The following is a 17,727-nucleotide window of genomic DNA, read 5'->3' as shown; positions in this document are numbered from 1 at the left end:
AAGCACCTTCGCTTTTTAAGGGTGCTGCAGTCTTTACTGCTCCTGGGGAGGGGGAGTGATGGGGGGTGGGTCAGGAGCAGGCCTGGAGACAGTGCTGCTTGCTGCTGGGGTGCAGAGAGGTTACCAGTTGCTAGTCGGTGCTGGAGCGAAGGAGTCTCGGTTCTGACTGTGCTTAGCACTTGCCACAGCAAAGAGGAGAAATTATCTCCCAAGTGTCATGGAATTGGTATGTTTCTGTATTGCCAGCGAGCAGCTGTTTCAATCACGGCTAATGGACCGTAAGAGACACAGGGATGACCCTACACTGACCTCCCCTCTCTGTGTAATGCGTCTGCTGATGGCAATTCCTGCTGGTGTACAGGAGACCCCGCATCTGCCCGTGGGAATCGCTCTCATTCACAAAGCCTTTCAGGGCAGGCCTTGGTTTTCCTGCAGCGCCACCCCCTGTGGACCAACACCCAGTGACACAGGAGGGCTGGGATGGTTCAGACGAGCACCGACTCCCCCTCTCCTTTAGACTATGCTGGGGACCCACAGCGATCGATCCTGCTCTGTGACTGCAAGGAGAACAACTGAGGCCTCAAGGTGCTAAAACCTGCAGATTTCTGTTTAACTAGGAGAAAACGGCAGCCCCCAGCCAGGGGAAAAACCTAGCGACCCCTCGCTCCTGCCAAAGCGGGCACTAATGAATCAGCCACCTGCTTTCTCTGGCTCGCTCTCCCCAGCAGGCTCCGTAGGCAGCCCAGGATGGGACATTAGTCCCAGCCCCACAGAGCAGAAGGGAGTGATGTTAGCTAAGAAACGCAGGAGATGCCATGTGGTAGAGGGCATTGAATTATTATCCTGGCTCTGCCCACAGCACACTTCTCCGTTAGCCCAAGTGACGTGGTGGGCCCCAAAGCCTTGTTTCAGGCTCGTGTCTCTGGCCCAGGCTTAGAACAACCCTTGCTGGTGTCTCTGAGCTGCCCTTAAGGTGGCTGGTGGGCAAGGGGCTGGAGCATGTTAGCTGGCTTGTCTGGCACTGATGCATTTTAAGCTGTTGGTGCTCTGTGCCTCTGCAGTGACAGCTTTATTTGTTAAACCAGAGTCAAGAGGACAAGCCGCATGTCAGGCGTCTGGTAGGATGGCTGGTGACCTTGCTTCCTCGGAGGAAAAGCGGTCACTATAAATTACGTCATTACTCTGGCTTCCAGGTGCCTTCTGGCTGCTGGAGCTGTCAGCACGATGCATTCAGCGCTAGCAGTTCAATCGTGCTCATGCTAGGGATTCAGTCACTGTCAGTGCCTCCAGGACACTACCCACAGTGGCAGGACTCAGGCATTTGCAAATGCTTGGCTAGGAAGGGAGAGCTGCAAGGAAGTGCTCTACCCACTGACGAACATTTCAGCAATTTCCTACTGATGTGAGGGGCTGAATAATTGTGTCAACTTTAAATCTGGTTCCACTTGCCTGTTCCCAAGGGCATTTTTTACTGGTTACTTTGGAGCTATAAAGATATGCAATAAGTAACACGCAGAAGACAGATCAGTCAAGAGCCATCCCCGCGACTAGCCTTCCCCCTCCCTTTTCTATAAAATGTGAATGCTTGGAAAAGGCAAGGCAGCTCCCTCAGCAACATGGAGCAAGACCCTTCCCCATTTGTAGAGGGAATGATCATACCGGTCCCACCCACGGCAGGGTTGTGAGGCTTTGTTGGTTACTTTGTGCAAAGTGCTACGAGAACCAGGGGTGGATGGGGTTCGAGAAGGTGGCAGGATGCTGCTGCTGCTGATTGATTACTGCGTGAACTAATGAGATGTGCTAGTTAAAAACCAAATCGAGAAAGTGAAAGGAGCAGAGGAAATAAAACTAGCAAAGGCAAAATGTAAATAATACACAGGAGAAGGAAATCCTCATTAGTGAGTGTTCGTTATACAGCCCCAAGGTCTGTACAGCCTCGGAGGTCATTGACACACAATAATGGACATGGTCGCTGCCCAAGGGGCTTAGCAGAAGCCCGGGGCTAGTGGGACCCTCTTGGATAGGAAGAAAGAGGTAGATAAGCTAAGGCCAACAGGATAAGACTGGCTAGTCTGTCCTGGCGGAGAGCTTCAGTGGGGTCTATTCAGCTACTTCCCAGTGGAGGAGTTTGTTGGTTGTTCCTGTGGTTGTGCTGGGAGGTGTTTGTTGAGGGCTGGCTGGAGCTTTGGGTCTGATCTCCACTCTGTGATGTGCTAACGTTGGTGTAACTCCATTGGCTTCACCGGGGGGATGCTGCTGTAATGAAGGGGGGATCAGGGGCTTTGCATTGGCCCAGCTCAGAGGCTGACCCAGTGGCAGTGAAATGGTCCAAGTTGCTTTCACCAGAGGTCCGAGTTAGGGCCACAGATTGAGCCAAGCTCGCTAAGTCCAGGCCCTATCTGGCCGGATGGGGAGTGCCTCTGATTCCCTGCATCCAGAAGGGAATGGCTGACAGGGCGGTGGAGGAACAGGCAGACAGACCAGTCGTATCCAAAGTAATTATCAGCTGGAGTTCATGCCAGCTCGGTGCCTCTTTTCAGCACCATGGCCAGGGGCACGAGTGTAGACAGCCAGAAAGGGTATGTTTCCCCTCCGTACTCGCTGGAAGAGCACACCTGGCTCCCGGCGGTGCGCCCATCACAGGGGGTCCAGGCGCCCCACACAGGAGCTGTGGAATGCTGTCGGGTAATGCATTTCCCCCACTTAGCCCTGATGTCTGAGACCCCTGAAGGCATGTGGGGGGCTGTGGAGCCCAGGAGCAAGGTGTGTGCAAGTTCCTGGGCTCCCTCCATTCCTGCTCTGATCTTCCAGTAGCTGGGTGGGCATCTGCCCTCCATGGGCCCAGTTCTACTCCCCGCACTCACACAGGCTCATTGACTTCCTTCCCTCCAGCGCCATCTCCTGCTCTCTGAGAAGGCAGCTGGTTTTTCTGTTCTAGTTCAAACAGGATGAGTCCAGGGGGTTCTCTGGCCTGTGCTCTGCAGGAGGTCAGATGAGATGAGCACAACAGTCCCTCTGGCCTTGGACTCTATGGCAGAACGAGTCAGACAAAGCAAGGAGATGGCTGTAGGCAACTGCAAGGAGCCTCGCAGCCCAGGGACCAGGTTAGACCCCTTAGAATAGGCAGCCCCGGGTGGAGTTTCCCTTGCAGACATGGGCGGCAGATTCATGGCCAAAGCCTCCTGCCGCCAAACCAACATCCTGACCTGGAAAGACCCTGTGCTGAGATGATTCCCCTACAGGGCTTGGGCTGCTCCTATTGAAATGCATGGGAACGTTGGCCTTTTTCTCACTGGAGGCAGGCAGGGGCATGACCTGAGTGAGTGCAGGACTTGTGAAGCACTCACCACTCTGTGGCTGAGCTGCTCAGAGACACAGACCTGCCAGCGGGATCTTTGGAGCCCCAGGTCTTCGGAGCACTTCCGCGGCGGGTCCCAGAATGGAAGGGGCCCCCCGCCGCCGAATTACTGCCGAAGACCCGGCTGCATTTCGGCGGCGGGTCCCACTTCGGCTGTAATTCGCCGGCGGCGGGTCCTTCCTCCCCGGAGCGGAAGGACCCCCCGCCGGTGAAGACCGGGAGCGGAAGAAGCTCTGGGGGCCTGGGCCCCGCAAGAGTTTTCCGGGGCCCCCGGAGCGAGTGAAGGACCCTGCTCCAGGGGCCCCGAAAAACTCTCGTGGGGGCCCCGGCGGGACCCGGGGCCTGGGGCAAATTGCCCCTCTTGCCCCCCTCTCTGGGCGGCCCTGGTGCTAACACTATGCATCTCCCTAGGCTCAGCCCCCCCACTCGCCAGCACTGGCCTGGTCCACACGAAAGGCCAAAGCTGAACACTGGGCTGCTTAAGGCTGTTAGTTACCACTTGGACTAAGACCTGGAGCTGTATCCAGTTCAGAGGGTTTTTTCCAATGGGAGCTGGCTTGGACCTATGGGAGTTAGACACTGAGGAGTGTTAGAGAAATATCCTTTTCCTTGCAGAGTGAGAAGGGCCAGGGACTCTTTGAAGTTGCTGATTTGGTTATTCTGCAGGTACCTGCCCCAGAGGATCACCTCTGCACATGGAAGAGGCTTCCCCATGGGAGGAGAACATGACATGGGAGCCCCCAGGTGCTCTAAGGGCAGTGGTGGGGCCAGCAGGATGCTGACTCACCTGGCTGAACTGGTCTGCTCCAATTTTAAGCAGAGGGATGGATCCCCTAGAATAAGTGAGTATCTGGTGAAAGTAAGAGCAAAGACATTTTCATGCTACCAGGTCCCGTATGGAACAGGATGTGCCCTTATGGATCAATTGATGTCTAACTTCCCCATGTTAAATGTCCTTGGATTTCAGGCACTAAATCCTATTAATTTCCACTGCTGGAGGGGCAGGATGATTATTTGGAAAGCAGCACATGCTGTACGGGGGGACTCCCGGGGTTCATTCTTCTGCTGTGGCAGAGGCATGAAGATTATTCATTTACCTTAGAGCACAAACTGACTCTTCTGACTTATGATAATGAACTTGGGGGACAAAAATTAATCCTCCGCTGGTTTCTTATAGCTGGGAACTTTAAACCTACATGGGAATCAGCTATTAAACTTGACAGGAATTCACAACTGAGTTAAAGCTGGATGAAAAAAAGCGTATGGGTCAGAAATACTTCAAGGATCCTGGTGTTTCTGATGTTCAAAACAATGAACTCCTGGAATTAATACAGCAGGGCAAGGTGTGAACTGCTTACAGTCTAAGGTGAACTTCCAGGACAGCTCAGCTTTCTAATGTCCCCACCGGGGATTCCAGGGCAGAGCTCTCTCCCCTCCAGAACTGAAAGGGCACGGTAGGGTCATGCTGTCAGGACCAGAGATGTGACCAGACACACAGCATGCACAGCACAGTCAAACTGGCTGCTGGGCTAAATTGAATTCCAGTCTCTCAGGCCACATAAGAGCTGCTAAGGCAGAGTCATCTCTCTGTCCCTGGGCCGGCCTTGACCTTCAGCTGGCATAACATCGCCCTGCTTTGGGGAAGGGAGGAGAGGGCAGGGCTCCAAAGGGACAGCACACATTCCCATGCAGTGTGCACAAGAAGAAGCCCAGAACTAGAGTTCCCAGAGAAGAAAGTGTCAGTAAAGAACCAATGTCACCCCAATTAGCTGCTGCTCTCGACAGAGGATTCAGATTCTACCTGCTTTTCTTGTTGGTAAATATTCAGCTCGGAACTCGGAGCTATTGCTGATCTGTCCAGAAATCCCCTGGCAAAGGGTGTTATCTGCATTCCTATGCAAGAGCAGCCTGGCTGCTGGGGCTGACTGGCTAATATCACAAGGGCTCAAACCCAGGCGTTACCGTCTAAATGGCAACCCCACAGGGATGCGAGATCAGAAACCTGAGAGCAGCAGCTGATCGATTGGGGCCTTTCAGTCCGTTCAGGGAAGTGCATGGTAAAGATGCAATTAGTGTCGGTTATAAAGTGCAGCAGGAAGCAAGTTTATTTTATCAGAACACCCAAGGAAGGCCAGAGCCCTTGGAGATCAGTAGGTGAACATACAAAAACTGCTGCAAACCAGCTTTTCTATCCCACACTTGGTACAAAGTCAGGGCTACTGTAGCATCTGTGAAAATCTCATTGGCCTGAATGCTCTGAGCAGAGAGACTATGGTTTGCATTTAAACTGGCATTTGACCACCCCCCCCACACACATAAAAACCATCTTTTGAGCCTCATTAATAGCGAATTCAAAGAGAGAGAGAGTTTAAAAGAGCAACACGAGACCAAGTGGGGCTGGGGCTGCACCCCGCAGTGTTCCCCCCCCCCACTTCTTCTCTTCCCAGCTGAGAGCGCTTCGGGTGCGGGCACCTCATTTACAGAGCATGCAGCTATGTGTCAATGTGTGACGGCACAGCCAGCTGCTGTGTGGGGACTTGTCTTCCTTTAGCTTTGGCCGCAGGGGAAGGGTCTGTCAGACTTACTGGCTCCAGGGCACGAGGGGATCCCATTTGGGTGGAAAAACTGTTAGAACTTTAGAAAAAAAAATCCTTTAGAGTTGGAGCTTGTTAGAGTGATGACTATGGCTGTGCAGCACCCGGCACAGCGGGGCCCCGATCTCAGCCGGGGCAGGGTCTGTCTGTCACTGTGTGTCTGTGCAGCGCCCGGCACAGCGGGGCCCCGATCTCAGCCGGGGCAGGGTCTGTCTGTCACTGTGTGTCTGTGCAGCACCCGGCACAGCGGGGCCCCGATCTCAGCCGGGGCAGGGTCTGTCTGTCACTGTGTGTCTGTGCAGCACCCGGCACGGCGGGGCCCCGGTCTCAGCCGGGGCAGGGTCTGTCTCTCCCTGTGTGTCTGGTGTAGCCGGCATGCCGGGCCGGCATGGCTGGAGGGGGCTGCGCTATGGCTGGTCTGTGCGGCCATTGTGGGCCATGGGATGCAGTCAGTTGGAGCAGCCCTGGGTCTGCTCTAGCTAGAACTGGTCAAAAATAGGAAAAACATTCTTAGAAATGTGCCCCTTTTTCATAGAAAATTTCACATTTCCAATTTCAGTGGCCAGCCGTGGCTGTATCTGGCACTGGGGTCAGGCAGTGTCCTGCATGTCTATCCCCAGGCTAGGAGCGTGCTAACCCTTCCCGCGCCATCCCTTCCCCGAGTGCAGCACCAGAGGGGTGGAGAATCGGGCTCCAGCACGTGGCCCTGGCCTGAGAATCTCTGTCAATACGGACTCGTGCACGTCCCCATAGGAGAGGCGATGACGCCATTCCACTCTGGGGGGACCCTCTTTAGAAGCGCCCCAGCCAGTGAGAAATCCCCTCTCCCCAGGAACTTCCTGCCTTTCACGCCTCTGAAAGGTGGCGGGTTAACAGATGCAGGCAGGGATATCTGTGGCGGGCTCGGATAGTGCAGTGATGGGGGTGCGAGACGTAGGCTGTGAAACGTGGCTCTGTTCAGCTGCAAGCCTTGTGCGGTTCATGCGCGCCGCTCGGTTTTCAGTACCCTCCTTGCTGTCAGAAATTCATTGCCAAAGGGGCAATGCAAATAGCCACCTGGCCTCATCACTGCTGACCCTGGGCAGAAAGCACAGTCTCACGGCAGCCAGCTAATCCCACTCATTTCCTGGGCCCGGCTCATCCAGGGCAAAATTATTCATGCATCAATAACGATAATAACATTGGAACAGAACAGGCCACGGTAGGGGAAAGCTGCCCAGATAGCTGCTCGGAAATGGCACGACAATGAGCTTTTAATGGGGAGTGGCGCATGCAATCTGCATAAATTATTCATACGATTTCAGTGGTGCCGAACTGATTGGTTGAATGGATAGCACAACTGCCCAGCTGTGTGCTATGTATCTTAGTTTATTTCAGGGGAAAACAGCTGACTGTTGGGGACACTTGATCTGGTGGGTTTTTTTTTTAATGTTAGTTAAATACATGCAGGAAATACCATGCAGGGATTTGTATTGTTATTTACAATGGGGGGTGCCCTAGCAGCCCCGGCCGAGATAAGGGCTTAGTGTGCTGTGCCTGACGGGGTGTGGGGGCCCATCCTGCTAGGGGCTGTACCTATAGGGTGTGTCTACACTAGAAATGCTGCAGCGACACAAGGGGTTCGTCCATTACTGTAGTGAACTCACCTCTCGGAGAGGCTGTAGCTAGGCTGACAGAAGAATTCCTCCCCAGACCTAGCAGTGTCTATAGCGGGGATTAGGTTTGCTTCGTTACACTGCACAGGCATTGACATTTTTCACAGTCTACACTACAAAGTCTGTTGTCTGTTGCTGTAGCATCGGCACTAGAGCGCTACAGCTGCAGCGTTTCTAGCACAGGCCTCCCCTGGGCGTTGTATGAAGCTGAGATAACTGTAGTGTAGACCAGCCCATAGTCCCTAATCTTCCCTCTCCAGGTGCGGTGAGTCTAACCCGCCAGGAATCCCAGTGCAGGGTGACCTGATCCCCGTCCCGCTGCACCCGCCTCACAGGGTGCTCTGCTGGCTACTTCCTCAACATGCCTGGTTCCGTTCAGACGGCCCCCGGTGCCTGCTGCTGCCAGCACATGGCCCTGTCTGGGTTTGGCGGGTGCTCCCCAGCCACTGACCCAGAGGGTCCATCGCCATCCTATCCCTGCATGTTGGATGAGCTCACGGGTGCTGCACACCTCTGGAGTCAGGGAAGCCAATGGCACACGAGGCTGAGGAATTAGTTTCCCAGTTTAAACCTTCCATATGCATGGCAGCCGGCTAGCCAGTGACCTGGGAGGGAGGGCGGGAGCGAGGGAGGGGCAGGACAGGAGCATCTGGGCGATGGTGAAACGTAGAGATGCCAGCAGCCTCTGAAACCCCCATGGGGCTGGAGCGTCCCCTGTTTACCGCACACATGTACCAAGGTTGGACAGAGGCACAGGAGGCCACCTGAGTGTCTCAGCCACAGATCCAGCTACCCGAGCTCTCTGCGACAACACACAAAGAGAGGTTCCCGCTATCACCCCGGCAGCAACAGAAGCTGAGCTGCTGCTGTAAAACACCCTCCTGCTCCCACCCCAGCCAGAGGCGGCTCTATGGTTTTTGCTGCCCCAAGCACGGCAGGCAGGCGGCTTTCAGCAGCACTGTGGGTGGACGTGGATTCGGTGGCTTGCCTCCGGGAGGTCTGCTGGTGCCGCGCCATCGGCATCCCCACCGCCGAATTGCTGCCAAAGCTGCGGGACTGGTGGACGTCCCTCAGGCGCGCCGCCAAAAGCCGCCTGCCTGTCGCCTGCCTGACACCCCCACAGAGACCGGCAGGCCCCCCCCCGGCTTGCCGCCCCAGGCACGCGCTTGCCGCCCCCCCAGAGACCGGCAGGCCCCCCCCCCGCTTGCCGCCCCAGGCACGCGCTTGCTGCCCCCACAGAGACCGGCAGGCTGCCCCCCCCCAGCTTGCCGCCCCAGGCACGCGCTTGCTGCCCCCCCAGAGACCGGCAGGCCCCCCCCAGCTTGCCGCCCCAGGCACGCGCTTGCCCCCCCAGAGACCGGCAGGCTGCCCCCCCCCAGCTTGCCGCCCCAGGCACGCGCTTGCCCCCAGAGACCGGCAGGCTGCCCCCCTGGCTTGCTGCCCCAGGCACGCGCTGCCGCCCCGAGACCGGCAGGTCCCCAGCTTGCCGCCCCAGGCACGCGCTTGCTGCCCCAGAGACCGGCAGGCTGCCCCCGGCTTGTCGCCCCAGGCATGCGCTGCCGCCCCAGAGACCGGCAGGCCGCCCCAGCTTGCTGCCCCAGGCACGCGCCCCCAGAGACTGGCAGGCCGCCCCCACTTGCCGCCCCAGGCATGCGCTGCCCCCAGAGACCGGCAGGCCGCCCCCGCTTGCTGCCCCCAGAGACCGGCAGGGCCCCCCCCCCAGCTTGCCGCCCCAGGCACGCGCTTGCTGCGCTGGTGCCTGGAGCCGCCCCTGCCCACAGCCCAGCACAGACAGAGACTGTTGGCTGGGCTAATGAAGCCAGACACGTCACATGACAATTTGTAGCTGATTAGATCTTTCAAACGCTGTTTATGTTGATCTCCTTTTAATTTACTTTCTCTGTAAGCCAGAGGCTCGGCATCAGACCAGGGCACAGGCAAGCGGGTCCAGCGGGAGCAGAGTCCAGCTTGCCAGACGCTCACAGCACAGAGTGGAGATTTTTCATCTCTGCGGCTCCAGCCAGCAGTGGCTGATTCTACCCTGCGAGGCTCTGGCTCTGTCCACGCGGTTCCTCCAGCCACGGGGTGAGGGGGAGCACTGCGACGCTGGGCTCTCTGCAGCGCTCTCCACCAGCACTGCTCCACTGGCCGCTAGTCTCACTGCAAACGGGGATGGAGCCTGCCTGGCCCCGGGCACGCTCCTGTAACGGCCTCTGCAGGGCTGAGACCTGGCCGGGGGGACGAGCGACCAGCCATGTTACTGGCTCAAGGCCGCAGAATAACAGAGGGCAGGTATTCCGAGGGAGGCCGGGGTCGTGGTCCCAACACTGGCCTGGGACTCAGGAAGTGGGGGTCAGCTCCCTGCTCTGCCCCAGACTCCCCATCTGGCCTGGCTGGACAGGTCACTTGGTGTCTCTCTGGGCCCCAGCTCCCCTCTGTACCAGGGGGACAGTTTCCTCGTGGCCACCCCTTGTCTGTCTTGTTGAGCTAGTCAGGGCAGGAGCTGGCTCTGGCTCTGGGCACGCGCAGTCGGCACAACAGGGACTTGATTTGTGATACAAATCCCAGCTGGAGGCAGAGCCTACGTGGCCATGAGGCTTCTTCCGCCCGCTCTAGGTGAGGCGAGTGGGACCGGCCGGGCTGATGATCTCCAGGTCTTGGTCAAGTCAAGACTCAGCTGTTGTAATGTGCTGCCCGGGGGCCCCATCTTGGGAGCACGTGGAAACTGAAGTTCACACGGAGCGCAGCTACCACCTCGCCTGGGGAGCACGGGCTCCCGTCGCTACGGGGTCTGCGCTGGCTGCCTGTGGGTTTCTGCGCACAGGGCAAGGGTCAAAGACCTCAGTGGCTTGGGACCTGTTTGCTCGGCTGATGTCTCTCACTCTCTCTCTCTGTGCCAGGCTGCTGTAGCAGAGATGAGTTGAGCTTCTCTTTTGCTATAAACAAGAGGTGGCTGCTGGCAGGGAGCTCGCCCTGACCAAACGAAAACACCCACAACACCTGGGAGCAATGAAATATTTCCACATTAAAAACCAAACCAAACCCCAGTGACACTCCAAGGAGACTGCGCTGGCAGCCTGCGAGTGACACTGACAACAAACAAAACTGAGCGTGAACACAGTGATTTCCATCCTCTCAACTGAGCAAAACATACACAGCCGAGCAAGAGCATAAAGGGGCTTAAACCAACCCTCTTTCCCTCCTGCTGATCCAAGGTGTGATCAGTGCCCAGGGAAGGACTCTTTCAAGTCATGCCCAAGGAACATAAACACAGCAGTGGTGCGAGCAGCGTGAGCCACAGAGTCTGCTCCGCCTAAAATGGAGACACATACATTGCTGGGTACAGCGTGGCATTCTGAGAGTTGGAACTGGCCCCCATGCCCACGTCCCCCCTGCGTGTACATCAGAGCATTTTGTCCTTCCATCTGCACTGATGCATATCGAGTGGCCACAGCTTCTCTTCCAGATCTGCTCAATGCACTTTCCCAGCAGCCTGGCTGGCCTGCATTCCCCAGGAGGCTGGATTCAGCTTGCACTGAATTAAATTAGCAGTTCTATGATAATTGATTAAACAAGAAAACGCAAAGGGCTTTTTTTCTCCCAGGGAAGGGCTGCTGTAAAATACACGGTGAGAATGTAATGATGCTGTGGCTTAGCTGCCTGGTGAGCTCTATGCTACATACCCGGGCAGAATCGGGCTGCTTATGTCAATACCAAACACTGCCCCCTTGAAATGGCGACACAGAGGTCAGCGCCACTGAAGTTTAGCTCAGAGTTTTTGTGAGTTGCTTCCCCTGAGGTTGCCAGGGCAGGATGGGTGCATCCTGAATCCCATTTCTCACAGTGATTCTCAGGGGCTAAGTGGGCCCATAGGACGGCATATAACTGATTACTCCAATCAGTGAGCAGCAGTAATAACCCGGAGGACAGGAGAGCAGTTGCAGATAAATTTCCTGCCATCCAGCAGCACCAGGCAGTTCAGTTTTATGACTCGAGGAGAGCAATCACTCATCTCCTTTGAGCAAGTAATAGCCAGCGCAGGTGGACGGTGATTTCTTTGCATATGGAAGCAATTTTAACCTTCTCAGCACTAGGGAGGAGCCAACCCCCTCTTTGTATGGGCAGACACTTCTCCTCTAATGGGAAGAATATTTTTAAAATTGAGGAGTTGCTCTTGCTTGCACCAGTTTTGCAGCATTGTGACCCCACTGGCTTTGGTGGCATCACTCCTGATTTATACCAGGTACATAAGAACATAAGAACGGCCGTACCGGGTCAGACCAAAGGTCCATCTAGCCCAGTATCTGTCTACCGACAGTGGCCAATGCCAGGTGTCCCAGAGGGAGTGAACCTAACAGGCAATGATCAAGTGATCTCTCTCCTGCCATCCATCTCCATCCTCTGACGAACAGAGGCTAGGGACACCATTCTTACCCATCCTGGCTAATAGCCATTTATGGACTTAGCCACCATGAATTTATCCAGTCCCCTTTTAAACATTGTTATAGTCCTAGCCTTCACAACCTCCTCAGGTAAGGAGTTCCACAAGTTGACTGTGCGCTGCGTGAAGAAGAACTTCCTTTTATTTGTTTTAAACCTGCTGCCTATTAATTTCATTGGGTGACCCCTAGTTCTTGTATTATGGGAATAAGTAAATAACTTTTCCTTATCCACTTTCTCAACATCACTCATGATTTTATATACCTCTATCATATCCCCCCTTAGTCTTCTCTTTTCCAAGCTGAAGAGTCCTAGCCTCTTTAATCTTTCCTCATATGGGACCCTCTCTAACCCCCTAATCATTTTAGTTGCTCTTTTCTGAACCTTTTCTAGTGCTAGAATATCTTTTTTGAGGTGAGGAGACCACATCTGTACACAGTATTCGAGATGTGGGCGTACCATGGATTTATATAAGGGCAATAATATATTCTCAGTCTTATTCTCTATCCCCTTTTTAATGATTCCTAACATCCTGTTTGCTTTTTTGACCACCTCTGCACACTGCGTGGACATCTTCAGAGAACTATCCACGATGACTCCAAGAGCAGAATCCTGTACGTGAGAGCAGAATCCTGCCCTGGTTTTAGAGCTTATTAGCAAGTGCGTGACCATGAGCCAAAGCCCCAGCATGGCGTTTCCAGTCCCTGTGTCATGACACTGACGCATCAGAGGGTCTCTGTGGGACAGAGGTCCAAGAAGCCTCTAACCAGACCTTGAGGAATGTTAGCAGGTGGCCACAGGGGGGTCTGTATCCAGTGGTTGAACAGCATAAATAACTCTCGTGTGTGCTCCCAGTGCAGGCCACTGTGCACTGGCTGCCTGCGGGCGCTGGGGGCTACTGCTGACTCCGTTTTCTCTCTAACATTCCCCAGCCTGCCCGCCCTGCCCTGCCGCCTGGCATGGGGAGTGCTCCCGCACAGGTCTCTACGTTCCCTGGGGCTGCGTGCCGCGTATGGGCACATACTGGGGCAGTGGGCACCATGGAACTCGTGATCCACGAGCACATCAGGAACCGCACGGGACAGATGGTCCCTGGCACTGGCCCTGCACAGGATCGCCCCTTGGCACCAGCGTGGAGCTGCACCAGTGAAAAAACGTGAAGCCCCATTTCACGGGGCCTAGCCCAAGAGTGTCCGGCCCCTTGGGCCCTTCTGGGGAAATCTGGACTTGCCTTGTGGCTGTCCAGGTGCATGTCTGTGGGGAGGCGTCGCAGCACTGTGGGTCTGGCCCTGTCTGGGACTCAGGGGGCTTTTGGGCTTTGTCCTTGGAGATGTTTCCCTGGGAGCTCTTTCAGTGGGGGAGAACCAGACCCTCCAGACCTGCTGCCGCTCCTTTGCCCCCCAGACCCAGTGTACATAGACAGACGTGGGGGAGCACGTGTGCAGCCCGTGCCTGCGGGGTAAGGAAGCCCCTGTGCCCAGTAGCAGGACGGGCACTGACAATGCACTGGCTGGGACCCCAGGGTTTGGGGAATGGCGGGAAGAGGAAGGCAAGTGCAGGGACAGCATGTGTCTTGCAGAGCTTTACCCCCCACCCCCACTGATCCCTCTGCCCTAAAAGGCCCCAGGGTGCTGCACCAACCCCCCAGGAGAGAGCTGGGCCTCCGTGCGTTACTGAGACGCTGTGTGGGGTGAGGAGAGGCCTCTCTGGCTTTCACACAGGTCACTCCTTGCGGCTGCTGCACTGCATTGCAGGCTTCCCTGGAGTGCACCTACCGCCCTTCCTTAGGGGATTCTCTCAGGGGCCGGCTGGGAATTCTGTGCCCTAGGGGAGGATTACACCGACCAAGCTCTGCTTTCGTCCTGCGCAGCTCCCGGGGGCTGACGGGGTGAAGCTCAGGGAAAGGGGGAGTGGGGCAGAGTTCCAGGGATGCCACGGGCCTTTCTGCAGGGAAATTAGTGATGGTGAAACGTCACCTTTCGACGGCACTGAACAGTCCTCTCTCCCCGCGGGACTCGCTGAACATCGTCTGTTGTTAGCAATCAGCCTGCTCATCCCGCCACTAACCATACTGGGAAAAGCAGCTCCCTCGCCTCCCTGCAGCCCACGGGGATTCAGCTGGGAGCCTGGGCTGGAGGGAGCGAGGGAGGCAGCAGCAGCCAGTGCCCAGCCCTGAGTTTCAGTCAGACAATGGCTCAGCCCAGGCTCAGGTCGCATCCCTTTTTAGTGTGTGCAAAGTGATTTGCAGGAAGATGGGGCCAGGATTTTACCTGCCTGGGAGAGGGAGGAGGCCGGAGGAAGAGACAGACCCTGCCATAAGGCGCTGGGGAGGGCTGGATACAATGTTCCCGAGCGCTCACACGCTGGGCAGGATGCACTCACAGGATCAGAGGGATTGTAAAGTTCAGCATTCAGTTCATTGTTTTTTGATTAAATTAGATCTTCCTCTTTTTTTTATTTCATCAACAAATGATTCCTGCATAATTAATGCTGGCTGATTCCAGGCATTCACTTACTGCTGCTGAGGGGAGATTTCATTTGCAGTCAGATACTTAACCCTGCAGGATTAAAACACAGAAAGTTACGAATAGTTTTGGACCAGATGCATTGGGCGCTCCCGAGCCTCCAGAACGTTTATTGTTTTGGAGGAAATGTCCTGGATTTACTCAGCCAGCAGTTTCCCTTTATGATTTTCTGGCCCAAAAAACTCTGTCAAAGATTGATAATTGGAGAATTGCTTGGAACAGAGATTTGAATCCACAGCTATCGCTGACCCAGTGGAATACAATTGTATCTAAAGGCAAAGGAACAGCTATAGACCTGAGACTAAGGCTTTTTCATCGCACAATCCTTTAGTGAATCCACTGGTCTCCACACCACCGAAGGGGACCTCGTAACTGCTGCCCACTGCTGGAAATGTAACTCGCTTGCTCCCTAGCTCGTCTATTTTGGAAATGCCTCTATGTCAAGAATTTCTGCTACGAGGTTGGTCAAAGGACCAATTTGATACTGGATGCTAACTTGGAGCCCTCCCCCATAAGTTTCATTCTTGGCGATATTCCTGAGACCCGGAGAGTACCTGGTAACAAGGCAGCAGCACAGGGCCAACCTGCGGTTTTGGTCACTAAAAATGAATCCTGCCATAATGGAAAGGTCCCTGCCCACCCACGACTGCTGCCTAGCTCAGTGTCCGGCTGAGCTGGCAGCTAACGAATGACTGGCATTCTGCAGACAGGGGATGTCTGAAGAAACCAAAGTAATTTGGGCTGACTTTTTAGAGGACTGTGATTAACATAGACCCTGAAGATAGATATGGCGCTTCCCCTCCCCTCTCTTTATCCCAGGGTTTCCCAAACAGGGGTCGCCACTTCTGTAGGGAAAGAACAAGCTGCCAGACTGTTCAGGGCCCCACTGGTTTAGTGACTGATAATCGGGCCCCTTTTGCAAAGGAACTGACCATTTTTATTCATGTGCCATCTCTCCCCAGGGTCTGTCATGACGTTCTCCATTAAATCTGTCCTCAAGACGCTAGGAAGTGGGCTGGCTACAAAGCTGTCAAGTACAATTACTTCATTATGCTGGGACGCAAACTGCCATTAGCCAAAGCATGTTTTGACAAGACTTCAAGGGAACTGCGAACTCCTTTGTTGGCAGAAGCTCACTGCAAGCTGCAAGCAGCACTAGGAGAGCCTGGGAGTTTAGCTGCTATGACACAGCAAGGAGGTATCATAGAGTCTAAAGCCAGAGGGGCCCACTCTGCTCATCTCATCTGACCTGCATAGCACAGACTGGAGAGCCTCCCCCAGTGACGCCTGCACTGAGCTCACCTGTGGCTGACCTCAAGTGACTCCTTCAGACAGGCATCCAGCCCTGACTTACGGAGCCTCCCAGGGACGAAGAATCCATCCGGCCCTTGGGAAGCTATTCTGATGGCCAGTGACCCACTCTGTAAAAAGTTCTGCCTTATTTCCAGTTTGAGCTTCTTTAACTTCACTTCCAACCAGTGGGTTTTTTTTCTGCAGTTGCCCAATAGATTAAAGGGACCTGAAACATTCCATTCTGTTCTAGCAGGTTCTTGTACCATCCGCATCACTTCAGTATCGGCGCACCGTCCAGGAGCGCATTGTGTGATGCGACTAACATCCAGCATCACTGGTTTGTTCTCCCTCTCTCACGGCTGAGTGGTTTGTTTTGTTTGTTTAAAATGCCCATGTGCTTTGGGTTAATGTTGGAGAAGGCAGGTCAGAGAAACATGCCTTACACCTGAAGTGGAAGGTGGGGAGGTTTGCGATGGCCCGTAGCTCCCATGGGAGTTTGTTCCAGAGATATCAAGCTAGGTTCAGATGACTCCAAATTCAAGCTTGTAGCAGGTTGAGTTATTTGCAGAAAGTTAGCAGAGCTTGCTGGGGATGGGAGCACGCAGGGAAAAATGAGAAATGTTGTTTGGAAAAAACAAACAATTGTTCAAAGTGTGTTTCTAAGAAATAAATGGTGTGGAGGTAAATGGAGGCTGGTGTGTGTAGTGAGGTCACTCTTGCACCTGTGTTTTCACTGCATCTCGTCACTGCATGACTGAAGACTCCGGTGTCTACAGAGAGAGGCAGCCATCTAGGCCATAATTTCACCAGAGTGCTCAGCACCCAGCATCGGAGCCAGATTTTCCAAAGAGCTCAGCAGGTTGGGTGCAGGTCAGGAGCTACAAGGAGCTGGATTCTAGAGGAAGAAGGGATTAAACAAGGGTTAGAGCATGAGCTCCAGAGAGAGGCCGATGCCTGTTTAGGAGACCAGTAGAGGGCACTGGTGCTCAGCCCCACAAGCCTCCTTTGCCTCTGTAGTGCCTGATGTTAGAGCCCAGGCATCTAACTGCTTAAGCACTTACCAGAGTCCTATGCACAGTGCTTGGGCCCCAGGGTGGCAGGCACTGGAGAGCACCGGGGATAGGTGGCATTTCAAGGTGCTCTAGCCCTCGGGCAGCACTGGGCTTGTTGCCTGCACTTAGTAATAAATCAGTGAGGAGTAATAACTGTTGGCTAATTTTGCCAACCCCCCCCCACCCACCACCACCACCTCCCCAAGTGAGGAGCACAGAGAAGGGATCTCCCACTTTGAAAATCTTTGCTGAAGTTTGGGCCCCAGAAATGCACAATCTCCCTCCAGAACATTTCACCACAGGTTGGTTCGTCTCTTAAAAGCAGGTCTAGTTTATCTGAAAACCTCTCAGTTTATTGAGGGAAAAATCCCCTTCCTAGAACTGCCTGAGTTCATGTTTCTTGGGCAATTGCTGTTTAAAAAAAAGCCAACGTGAAAAATCTTCCTGTCTGATCCACGCTCTCCATTAAGATTTTGCTCTGTCTTTGTTCATGTCTATTGCACTTGCCTTTCATTGTGGGAATTCAATCCCCCCTCCCCCCTCAGATTTTAAATCAATAAATGGTAAAAGCTAAAGAGCTCCTCGGGCAAAATTTCAGTTCATTTCTTTCTAGTCTCCATCTCCATTAACCAGGGACAAGGCAGCTATTAGCAGCTAGTAGTGCAAAGCAGAGCTCAGCTGGAAGGAAGCACAAGTGTTCTGGAGGTAACAAAGCCCCTTGTTTATGGGTGAGCCAAGCAAAAGATCTCAGTGCTGTCTTATCAAGGACAATTACACATCCCCTTTGGTAGCAGCTGGCCTAGCACGAGG

The sequence above is a fragment of the Mauremys reevesii genome, linkage group 23, assembly GCF_016161935.1.
Source record: "Mauremys reevesii isolate NIE-2019 linkage group 23, ASM1616193v1, whole genome shotgun sequence".
Lineage (NCBI taxonomy): Eukaryota > Metazoa > Chordata > Testudines > Geoemydidae > Mauremys > Mauremys reevesii.
Note: the sequence above shows the minus strand (reverse complement) of the source record.